Consider the following 12,774-nt stretch of genomic DNA (forward strand, 5'->3'; position numbering starts at 1 on the left):
CATCGTCACATTCGACCACCAAATTCTGGTTTGACATCTTAATAATGAAACTGCACCATCAAATTTCTCCATTTCAGAACAATGGAGATTCTCAAGCATAACTTTCAAATCATTAAGCCACATATCAACGGTAACCGAACCTTCTTCAGTTTCTCCCCTAAATTCAGGCGCTCCTAAACTTTTCATATCTTTAGGGACATTCATCTTAGGGGCTGAGGAGACAGACAGTTGGAAACTCATCAGGATCACGTCCAAAGTTTGAAAGAAAGTTCCTTAATCTTGTACATACACTCTAGGTTGTGACTGCTCCTCACCCTACCTGCTCGGGGCAGGTAAGTTACTACTCTCGTCCATTCTATCTCCCGCATCACTTTGGGAGCCTTAAAAGTTTGACATTTATTAAGATTAATTTACTAAATGAATTAGTACGGATATCATACTGATCACCTTATCAGATCATAAAGCCTTTATTAAAAATTGGATTATACACTTTTTAAAACAAAAATGACTTTATTTCGACTTAAAACCAGTTAAACCATAACTCTGATACAATTCTGAGGTGTCACATTTGACTTTTCAAAACATATGCAATTCAAAAATAGGAATAAAATTTAAATTTTTGAACGAAGATAAAAATATTTAAACTCTAGTGAATTCTCTAATACAATTCCGATGGTCGAACCTACTATTCGGGAGTTAGCCGCGACACACACTGAACAAGGACCTATGTGCATTGTTTTTCCCCAAGGCGAAACTCCATACCAGTTGATGACCGGCCTTATTCATCTCCTCCCTACATTCCGCGGATTACCGAACAAGGATCCACACAAACATCTCAAGGAATTTCATATGGTCTGCTCCAGCATGAGACCACAGGGAGTAACCGAGGACCAAATAAAATTAGAGCTTTTCCTTTTTCCTTAGTTGATTCGGCTAAGGAGTGGTTATTTTATCTTCCTCCTAATTCTATTACTACGTGGGCTCACATGACTCCTCTTTTTCTTGACAGGTTTTTCCCTGCGGAAAAAGTAAGTGAACTACGAAAAAGAATACTCGGAATCAAACAGCTTGATGGAGAGTCACTTTACGACTACTAGGAGCGGTTTAAAAGTTGTGTTCTAGTTGCCCACAACATGGGCTAACCAAACAAACACTCATTCAATACTTTTATGAAGGATTATCCCCCCTGGAAATGAAGATGATCGATGCAGCCAGCGGCAGAACCTTAGTGAATGTGACTCCTAATGAGGCTAAGGACTTAATATCCACGATGGCTACAAATTCCCAACAGTTTCGCACAAACAATGAACCTTCTCGAAGGGTTCATGAGATAAGTTCATATTCCTTAGTAAATAAAATTGACAAGTTAACTGAAGTCGTAAACTCTGTTATTGCGAGAAAGACATGACAAAACCGATTATGTGGAATATGTGCATTACCTGATCATCCAACAGACGATTGTCCACTGATTCAAGACGATGCAGCAGCTCAAGTCAACGCAGTCGGGAATTTCCCGGGACCTCCCCAAAGAGCTTATAATTCTTATGGAAATACATACAACCCAGGATAGAGGGATCATCCGAACTTCAGTTATGCCCAGAACCCAAGACCGAATCAAGGCTATCAAGCGAGACCTCCACCACCGCAACAACCGCAGAAGTCATCATTAGAATCGATTGTCGAGTGGTCAGCACTATCCCAGGAAAAATTCCAGACTCGAATTGAAGCCCACTTCCAAGAGATGGACAAACATATAAGCCAATTGACTCAAGCCGTGGGGAGATTAGAGTCACAAAGGAGGCTATCATTACAAACTGAACCGAATCCAATAGAGAATGTTAGCACCATCACCCTCCGAAGCGGTATAATTGTTGAACAACCAGACCCAAAGGAGGTAAGTTCAAGATCCCGAAAGAAAGAAGAAGATTCGAACTCCCAGAGGGAAGAAGAAGCTGATGATGCAGGATCCCAGAAAGAGAATGATAAAGAGAAAATAGACGACCCGACGTCATCCTCCTATGACATGCCACCGCCTTTTCCGTCGAGGTTAGTTAAAAAGTATAAAAAGACTGAGGAAAAGGAAATATTAGACATACTTTGGAAGGTGGAAGTTAACATACCTCTCCTCGAGGTTATCCGGAAAGTTCCAAGGTATTGCCAATTTTTGAAGGATCTCTGTACGACTAAAAGAAAGCTAATTAGGGTCGAGAAAATGGATTTAGTCGCGAACGTCGCAGTAGTTTTCCAACGACCTCTTCCACCGAAGTATAAAGACCAAGATATATTTTCAATACCTTGTAAAATTGGTGAGGTTAAAATCAAGCGAGCTATGTGCGATCTAGGTGCCTCTATCAATGTAATGCCTCTCTCCATCTATAATTTAATTTCCACCAAGCCTTTGAAGAAGACGAGAGTTACACTTCAGCTAGCCGATAAATCAATTATTTATCCTGAAGGACTCATAGAGAATGTTCTAGTAGAGGTAGAAAATTTAATTTTCCCTGCTGATTTTTATGTGATTGATATGGAAAATGATCGTAGCAACATTGGTTCTGAAATCCTCCTCGGTCATCCCTTTCTGAGCACGACAAATGCAAAAATTGATGTTCGAAACAGTATTCTTACTATGGAGTTCGACGGTGAGATCTTAAAATTTGATGTTAATAAAGCAATGAGATATCCGGATAATGTTCATATTATTAATTTTGTTGGAATTTTTGAACTTGTTGATGGTAAATCTAACTTGGTTGATGATTTATGCAAGGAGTCAGATGATAAAAAAGACGACATAAGGGAGTTGAAAAATATTTCAGTTGTTGATTCAAATTTGATCTTAACTCCTTTAAAAACTAAAGATTTATCGTCCTTTTTACAGGCACCAAAAATTAAGTCGAAATCATCAAGGAGCCGTTTGAAGAAATCATTTTTTGGTAAAAAAGATGTTTTAACAGCCATTCTTCTGGACAAGATTTTAAAATTGGGAAATATCCGAAGAAATCTTTGTGATACTTTTCAAATTTCTCATAAAGAACTTCTTAGTTGGAAAAAGTGAATGAAGTAGAAGTGTCTGTCACAGAATCTGTAGTCTGAATCAGGTCATCGAGCTAACGACGTTAAACAAAAGCGCTTAATGGGAGGTAACCCATTGTTTTCAATTTCGTTACATTTTTTTATTTTTATCTTCACTTTTTGTTTCATTTTTATTTGATCAAACATGTTTAATTTAATTTCTATTTTTATTTTGCAGGAACCAAATATTTTTTTTTCAAACTTAAAGGATGAAGAATTGCAGAAATTTCATTCGAACTATGCCAATTTCGAAACCCACAGAGCAGTGAACAGTCGCACAAAGCAGAAAACCCCCCCAGCCCGTGCGTACCGTTTCATTAAACGGTGCATGTTAGTAAAGCCCTTGGAAGAGGGTGGCTCACGTTAGCAAAACCCAAATGGATGAATCCCGAGAAAAGAATGAAGATGAGTCGAAAATTAATTTTGCACCATCTCCCTATTACATTCCGCCTCCATTTCCTGAAAGATTCATTAAAAGAGACAAACAATCAAAGGATAGAGAAATCTTGGATGTATTACGGAAAGTGGAAATAAATATTCCGCTTCTAGATATAATCCGGAGAATATCGAGGTATGCCAGATACCTTAAAGATCTCTGCACTAATAAAAGGCGACGGACCAAAAACGAGAAGGTAAATTTGGGAGAGCATGTCTCAGCTATTTTCCAACGAAAGTTATCACCGAAACTGAAAGACCAAGGTATGTTCGCAATACCCTGTAAAATTAGTAAAGTTAGGATTAAGCGAGCCATGTGTGATCTAGGTGCCTCTATCAATGTAATGCCTCTCTCCGTCTATAATTTAATTTCCACCGAGCCTTTGAAGGAGACAAGAGTTACACTTCAGCTCGCCGACAAATCAATTATTCATCCCGAAGGACTCATAGAAAATGTTCTAGTAGAGGTAGAAGACTTAATTTCCCCTGTTGATTTTTATGTGATTGATATGGAAAATGATCGTAGCAATATTGGTTCTGAAATCCTCCTCGGTCGTCCCTTTCTGAGCACGACAAATGCAAAAATTGATGTTCAAAGCGGTATTCTTACTATGGAGTTCGACGGTGAGATCTTAAAATTTGATGTTTATAAAGCAATGAGATATTCGGATAACATTTATAGTATTAATTTTGTTGGCATTATTGAACTTGTTGATGGTAAATCTAACTTGGTTGATGATTTATGCAAGGAGTCGGATGATAACAAAGACGACATAAGGGAGTTGAAAAATATTTCAGTTTTTGATTCAAATTTGATCTTAACTCCTTTAAAAACTAAAGATTTACCTTTCTTTTTTGCAGGCACCAAAAATTAAGTCGAAATCATCAAGGAGCCGTTTGAAGAAATAATTTTTTGGTAAAAAAGATGTTTTGACGGATATTCTTCTGGATAAGATTTTAAAATTTGGAATTATCCGAAGAAATCTTTGTGAGAATTTTCAAATTTCTTATAAAGAACTTCTTAGTTGGAAAAAGAGAATGAAGTGGAAGTGTCTGTCATAGAACCTGTAGTCTGAATCAGGTCGTCGAGCTAACGACGTTCAACAAAAGCGCTTCATGGGAGGCAACTCATTGTTTTCAATTTCGTTACATTTTTTATTTTTATCTTTACTTTTTGTTTCATTTTTATTCGATAAAACATGTTTAATTTAATTTCTATTTTTATTTTACAGGAACCAAATATTTTTTTCAAACTTAAACTACGAAGAATTGCGGAAATTGCATTCGAACTATGCCAATTTCGAAACCCATAGAGCAGTGATAAGTCGCACAAAGCAGAAAAAAAACCCCAGCCCGTGCGTACCGTTTCATTAAACGGCATACGTTAGCAAAGCCCTTGGAGGAGGGTGGCGCATGTTAGCAAAACCCAAATGGATGAAGTCCACGACCGCCTCCACTCCATCGAGACGAACAACACAAAGATCCTCTCCTACCTACGTCCTAGTGCCTCTCATCGCGACAGAGGACGTGGCCATGGTCGACATTAAATCCGGGGAGTACTCTGTTCCTTCTCTTGCACTTTAATATTTTCGTTTTGAGGCAAAACGCTTTAAGTTTGGGGGAGTAGAGTAGAGTGTAGGATTGAATTTCCCTTTGCTTATCTTTATGTTTCGATTCAAATATGTGTTGGTTGAATTTGCAGAAACTTCACTGAATTTATTTGTCTTGTTGAATTTTTTTTTTGGAATGCTATGCTTGTTTGGGAACACATAATTGTTTAGGTTAGGATGTTCTTGATATCGAATAGCATGAATTGTGATAATTTGGTGTTTTTGTGATATTCCATGACTTTGTTGGTTAAAATGTGATTAGCTCAATGTATGAAACAATTTGGTGAGATTTGAGCCTTTACGAGCATATCATTTTTGCTCTCATTTTGTTTGATTGAGTGTGTCGAATTTGGCATTGGTATTCTAGAACATGCATGTTAAATACCGTTGAGATTACACGTGAACATGATGCTTAAAGATGATTTGGGCACCTTAGGATTAACCATTTCGTTTCCCCACTAAATAGCCTACCCATGCATTTTCCCCTTAGTTAAACACTTTTGAGTCTTTTCTCGTTTCTTTGTTTTCATCATATTTATAAACTCGAGCCTTTTTATTTTATCCCTCTTTTTTACCTTCTTCAGGGCAAGTGAATAATTTTACCATTGTATGCTCTATCGGAAAAAAGAGTTGAATGCGAAAAAATAGTAGTTCGAACGAAAAAAAGGTTGTTCGAAAGAAAAAGAAAAAGAAAAGATGTGAAATGGAAAATGAAACAAAAAACAAAGAGAAAAAAATGCATTTTGTTGTTTGATATATGTAGTCTTTTTATCTTGTTGTGCTTAATATTTTTTTGATGGAGTTGAAATTATTATTTTTTAGTTCCTTGCCTTCAATTTTTTGCCTTATATTTAGCCTTTTCCTTACCTTTACCTAAGCCCCGTTACAACCAATAAAAGACCCTTTGATTTATGCATCTTGTTCTTATTAGTAGTGGAGATTTGATTTACTTGCAGGCTTATGGTAATACCGTGTCAATTATGACATTGAGAGTTTCTTTACCCAAAACACATTGAGTGATTTGAGTGAATCCCGGTAAGGTGTTGAGTTATGAGCATTGAGATTATTGCATGAATGGATATTACAATTGCATTTGACTTGCTCTAATTGGTGATGTTCAATTAATTGATTGCTTGACTTGAATAGTTATTGTGGTCTCTACCTTGCTTCCTTGAATGTGAAACTTGACAAAGAACGTTTAATGAAATGTTTGACTGATTTGGTTAATCATACTTGAGGACATGCATGAGATAAGTGAGGGGAAATTTGATGAGTGTTCAGAATCGTTAATCTTTTCTCGTTATTTCTTCAATTTTGTGGAGTTATTGCTGCTGAATTGGTCGTGTTATACTTATTTTTGTACAGGTTCTTGCTTTCCAGAATTTGTGACAAAACGGGCGAATTATGCATTTGTTTATTATTTAGTCACGATTGGAGACATGAGCATGACTCTGGGCACGACGTGGTATGATGTGGCAGTTTCTAGAAGGTCCAGTCAACGATGACTTTTAGAAGACTTCGTCTGCACCCCTTCTGGAAGATTGACGAGCAGAGTTGCTTTGCTAAACTTTTGTGGGCGGCTTCTAGAAGACTTCGTCCGCACACCTTCTGGAAGATTGACGATCAGAGTTGTATCATAAACTTGAAAATAAAGTTAATCTTTGTTCGTTATTTCTTCGATTTTGTGGAGTTAGTGCTACTGATTTGGTTGTGTTATGCCTATTTTCGTGCAGGTCCTTACTTTCCAGAATTTGCCCGTTTTATCACTAATTCTGGAAAGTAAGGACCTGGACGAAAATAGGCATAACACAACCAAATCAGCAGCAATAACTCCACAAAATCGAAGAAATAACGAACAAAGATTAACTATTCTGAACACTCATCAAATTCCCCCTCACTTATCTCAAGCTTGTCCTCATGTATGGTTAATCAAACTAGTCAAAAATTTCATTTACCGTTGTTTGTCAAGTTTCACATTCGAGGAAGCAAGGTAAAGACCATAATAACTATTCAAGTTAAGAAATCAATCAATTGAACATCACCAATTGCAACAATTCAAGTGCAATTGTAATATCCATTCATTCATTAATCTCAATGCTCATAACTCAACACCTTACTGGGATTCACTCAAATCACTCAATGTGTTTGGGGTAAAGAAGCTCAATGTCAGAATTTACATGGTATTACCATAAGCCTGCAAGTAAATCAGATCTCCACTACTAATAAGAACAAAATGCATAAATCAAAGGGTCTTTTATTGGTTGTAACGGGGCTTAGGTAAAGGTGGGGAAAAGGCTAAAAATATGGCTAAACATTCAAGGCAAGGAACTAACAAATAATAATCTCAACTCCATCAAAACATTAAGCACAACAAGATAAAAAGATGACATATCAAACAACAAATTTCTTGTCGAAATACATTTTTTTCTTTTTCACACTTTTGTTGTTTTATTTTCCATTTTTTTTCTTTCATGTCTTTTTTTTCTCTTTTTCTTTCGAACAACCCTTTTTTTCGAACTGCTGTTTTTTTCTTCTTTCTAACATTTTTTTCGATGGAGAATACAACGGTAAAATTATTCACTTACCCTGAAAAAGGTAGAAAAGAGGGATAAAATAAAAAGGCTTGGGTTTATGAATATGGTGAAAACAAAGAAACGAGAATAGGCTCAAAAGTGGTTAGCTAAGGGGAAAATACATAGGTAGGCTTTTTAGTGGGGAAACAGAATGGTTAATCCTAAGGTGCCGAAATCATCTTTAAGCATTATGGTCATGTGTAATCTCGACAGTATTTAACATACATGTTCTAGAATACCAATGTCAAATTCGACACACTCAATCAAACAAAATGAGAGCGAAAATAATATGCTCGTTAAGGCTCAAATCTCACCAAATTATTTCATGCATTGAGCTAATCACATTTCAACCAACGAAGTCATGGAATATCACAAAAACACCAACTTATCACAATTCATGCTATTCACTATCAAGAACATCCTAACTTAAATAATTATGTGTTCCCAAACAAGCATAGCATTCCAAAAAAATTTCAACAAGACAAATAAATTCAATGAAGTTTCCAAAAATTCAACCAACACATACTTGAATCGAAACATAAAGATAAGCAAAGGGAAATTCAATCCTACACTCTACTCTACTCCCCCTTACTTAAAGCGTTTTGCCTCAAAATGAAAAAATTAAAGTGCAAGAGAAGGAACAGAGTACTCCCCGTATTTCATATCGATTTTGCGTGTGCACCGTCATGGAGTAGAGAGGAGCGGGTGTCGTGGAAGCTTGTTAGCAAAGGCGTAGGGGTTCACTGGTGCTGTTGGCGGTGAGGAGAAGAAGGGGCGACGGTTTTGCGTTTTTTTGGGGATGGCTATCGAGTTGATGGGTTTAAGTTTGGTTTCTGCCATGGAGTGTCTGAATTAGAAGTAAATGGGGTTTTTGTTTTTTTTTGTGTGGATAAATGGGATTTTAAAAATTAAAAGGTGATAGAGATAGGGATGGTGGGGTCTATGGTAAAAGGAAATTAAAAGAGAATAGAGAATTAGGGAATGGTGGGAGGTAGAAAGATAACAAAAAGGAGAAATAATTTTTCATATGGGTTTTCCTAACATGTGCTGACCTTCAAAGGGTTGTGCTAACGTGCGCCATTTAATGAAACGGTGTGCACGTGTCTTTCCTTGTTCCACTGTTCTGCGTTTTTTTACCACCGCTCCTGGGGTTCCAAAATTAGCATTATTCGACTGAAATTTCGGCAATTCTTCATCGTTAAAGTTTGAATAAAATTATTCGGTTCCTACAAAAATAAAAATTAAATTAAATTAAACATGCTTGAATGAATAAAAATAAAATGAAACAAAAAGTAAAGATAAAAATAAAAATATAACGGAATTGAAAACAATGGGTTACCTCCCATGAAGCACTTTTGTTTAACGTCGTTAGCTCGACGACCTGATTCAGACTACAGGTTTCGTGACAGACACTTCCACTTCATTCGCTTTTTCCAACTAAGAAATTCTTTATTAGAAATTCAAAATTTCTCATAAAGATTTCTTCAGCTTTTTCCCAAATTAAAATTCTTGTCGAAAAGAATGTCCGTCAAAACATCTTTTTTACCAAAAATTGATTTCTGCAAATTATTCCTCGATGGTTTCGACATAATTTTTATTGCCTGCAAAAGGGAAAGTGAATCTTTAGTGTTTAAAGGAGTTAAGATCAAATTCGAATAAACAAATGAAATATTTTTCAACTCCCTTATGTCGTCTTTTTTATCATCCGATTCTTTGCATAAATAATCAACAAAGTTAGATTTATCATCAATAGGTTTAATAATGCCAAAAAAATTAATAATATGCACGTTATCCGGATATCTCATTGCTTTATAAACATCAAACTTTATGATCTCACCGTCGAATTCTATAGTAAGAATACCGCTTCGAACGTCAATTTTTACATTTGCCGTGCTTAGAAAGGGACGACCGAGGAGGATTTCAAAACCAATGTTGCTACGATCATTTTCCATATCAATCACATAAAAATCAGCAGGAAAAGTTAACTTTTCTACCTCTATTAGAACATTTTCTATGAGTCCTTCAGGATAAATAATTGATTTGTCGACTACCTGAAGTGTAACTCTCGTCTCCTTCAAAGGCTTGGTGGAAATTAAATTATAGACGGAGAGAGGCATTACATTGATAGAGGCACCTAGATCGCACATAGATTGCTTGATTTTAATCTCACCAATTTTACAAGGTATTGAAAACATACCTTGGTCTTTATACTTCGGTGGAAGCGGTTGTTGGAAAACTGCTGAGACGTTCATGCCTAAATCCACTTTCTCGACCCCGGTAAGCTTCCTTTTAGTCGTAGAGAGATCCTTCAAAAATCGGCAATACCTTGGAACTTTTCCTCAGTATGTTAACTTCCACCTTCCGAAGTATGTCTAATATTTCCTTTTCCTCAGTCTTTTTATTCTTTTTAACTAACCTCGATGGAAAAGGCAATGGCACGTCATAGGGGGATGGCGTCGGGTCGTCTATTTGCTCTTTATCATTCTCTTTCTGGGATCCTACATCATCAGCTTCTTATTTTCTCTAGGTGTTCGAATCTTCTTCTTTCTTCCAGGATCTTGAACTTACCTCCTTTGGGTATGGTTGTTCAACAATTGTACCGCTTCAAAGAGTGAAAGTAAGGACATGCACGAAAATAGGCATAACACAACCAAATAAGCAGCAATAACTCCACAAAATCAAAGAAATAATGAACATAACAGAGATCCTCTCCTACCTACGTCCTATTGCCTCTCATACGGCCGAGGACGTGGTCGTGGTCGACATTAAATCCAGGGAGTACTTTGTTCCTTCTCTTGCACTTTAATTTTTTCGTTTTGAGGAAAAACGCTTTAAGTGAGGGGGAGTAGAGTAGAGTGTAGGATTGAATTTCCCTTTTCTTATCTTTATGTTTCGATTCAAGTATGTGTTGGTTGAATTTGCGGAAACTTCACTGAATTTATTTGTCTTGTTGAAATTTTTTTTTTGGAATGCTATGCTTGTTTGGGAACACATAATTGTTTAGGTTAGGATGTTCTTGATATCGAATAGCATGAATTGTGATAAGTTGGTGTTTTTGTGATATTCCATGACTTTGTTGGTTGAAATGTGATTAGCTCAATGCATGAAACAATTTGGTGAGAGTTGAGCCTTTACGAGCATATCATTTTCGCTACCATTTTGTTAGATTGGGTGTATCGAATTTGACATTGGTATTCTAGAACTTGCATGTTAAATACTGTCGAGATTACAGATGAACATGATGCTTAAAGATGATTTGGGCACCTTAGGATTAACCATTCGGTTTCTCACTAAATTGCCTACCCTATCATTTTCCCCTTACTTAACCATTTTTGAGCCTATTCCTGTTTCTTTGTTTTCACCATATTCATAAACCCGAGCCTTTTTATTTTATCCTTCGTTTCTACCTTTTTTAGGGCAAGTGAATAATTTTACCGTTGTACTCTCCATCGAAAAAAAAATGTTGAATGAAAGAAAGAAGAAAAAAAAAGCAGTTCGAAAAAAAAGAAAAAAAAAAGATGTTCGAAAGAAAAAGAGAGAAGAAAAAAGACATGAAAGAAAAAAATGGAAAACAAAACAATAAAGGTGTGAAAAAGAAAAAAATGCATTTCGACAAGAAATTTGTTGTTTGATATGTCGTCTTTTTATCTTGTTGTGCTTAATGTTTTGATGGAGTTGAGATTATTATTTGTTAGTTCCTTGCCTTGAATTTTTAGCCATATTTTCAACCTTTTCCCCACCTTTACCTAAGTCCCGTTACAACCAATAAAAGACCCTTTGATTTATGCATTTTGTTCTTATTAGTAGTGGATATTTGATTTACTTGCAGGCTTATGGTAATACCGTGTCAATTCTGAAATTGAGAGTTTCTTTACCCCAAACACATTGAATGATTTGAGTGAATCCCGGTAAGGTGTTGAGTTATGAGCATTTAGATTAATGAATGAATGGATATTACAATTGCACTTGACGTGTTCCAATTGGTGATGTTCAATTGATTGATTTCTTGACTTGAATAGTTATTGTGGTCTCTACCTTGCTTACTTGAATGTGAAACTTGACAAAGAACGTTTAATGAAGTGTTTGACTGATTTGATTAATCATACTTGAGGACAAGCATGAGATAAGTGAGGGGGAATTTGATGAGTGTTCAAAATCGTTAATCTTTGCTCATTATTTCTTCGATTTTGTGGAGTTATTGCTGCTGAATTGGTCGTGTTATACTTATTTTTGTACAGGTTCTTGCTTTCCAGAATTTGTGACAAAACGGGCGAATTCTGCATTTTTTTATTATTTGGTCACGGCTGGAGACATGGGCACGACTCTGGGCATGATGCGGTCTGATGTGGCAGTTTCTAGAAGGTCCAATAAGCGGCGGTTTCTAGAAGACTTTATCCGCACGCCTTTTGGAAGATTGACGAGTAGAGTTGCATTATGAGACTAGTTTAAGTTTGAATTTAAATTTAAAAACAATTATCTCTTTAGTTTTATTAAAGTTTTCTCTTTTTACTTTTCAAGTTTTTCCCTTTTTCCCTTTTATTTTCAAGCTTTATTTTCAAAATGCTAAGTATGACTTTTGTCATGCTTAGCTAAACTTTTCAAAAGCCGAGAGCTGTCGTGATGATTCAATTCCAATGAGAGAATTGAAACGGTCCCTTAATATCTTCGGAATATCTCTCTCAATCTCTGCGCTTATTTATTAAAATCAAATCAGTTTTCAAAATCAAATATTGAATTTGGTCAAGAGGTTGTTGCGATTGAATGTGTGGGAGGAAGATTCGGCTTATAGAAAGTAATTCGACTTGCTGGGAACACACTTGGCGAGATAGTTTCGTCAAGAGGGAATTGAGATCGGAATTGACGGTTATAGAAGCAATAATCCGAGTCGGTCGCCACGAACTTAAACGGTAATTGGTCTACGACAATAGATGTCGTTAGAATCAATTCCCGAAGCCGGAATCAATGATTGTCTTAGGTATTCGGTATACAAGATAGAGTCAGGGGGATAGCCCTCGTAGACAAAGTAACCGACGTGAATCCCGAAGAGAAAATCTTATTCGATGATCTAAAAGAAATTGAGTCAAAGC

Source organism: Hibiscus syriacus, unplaced genomic scaffold (genome assembly GCF_006381635.1).
Source record: "Hibiscus syriacus cultivar Baekdansim isolate YM2019G1 unplaced genomic scaffold, ASM638163v2 tig00001478_pilon, whole genome shotgun sequence".
NCBI lineage: Eukaryota > Viridiplantae > Streptophyta > Magnoliopsida > Malvales > Malvaceae > Hibiscus > Hibiscus syriacus.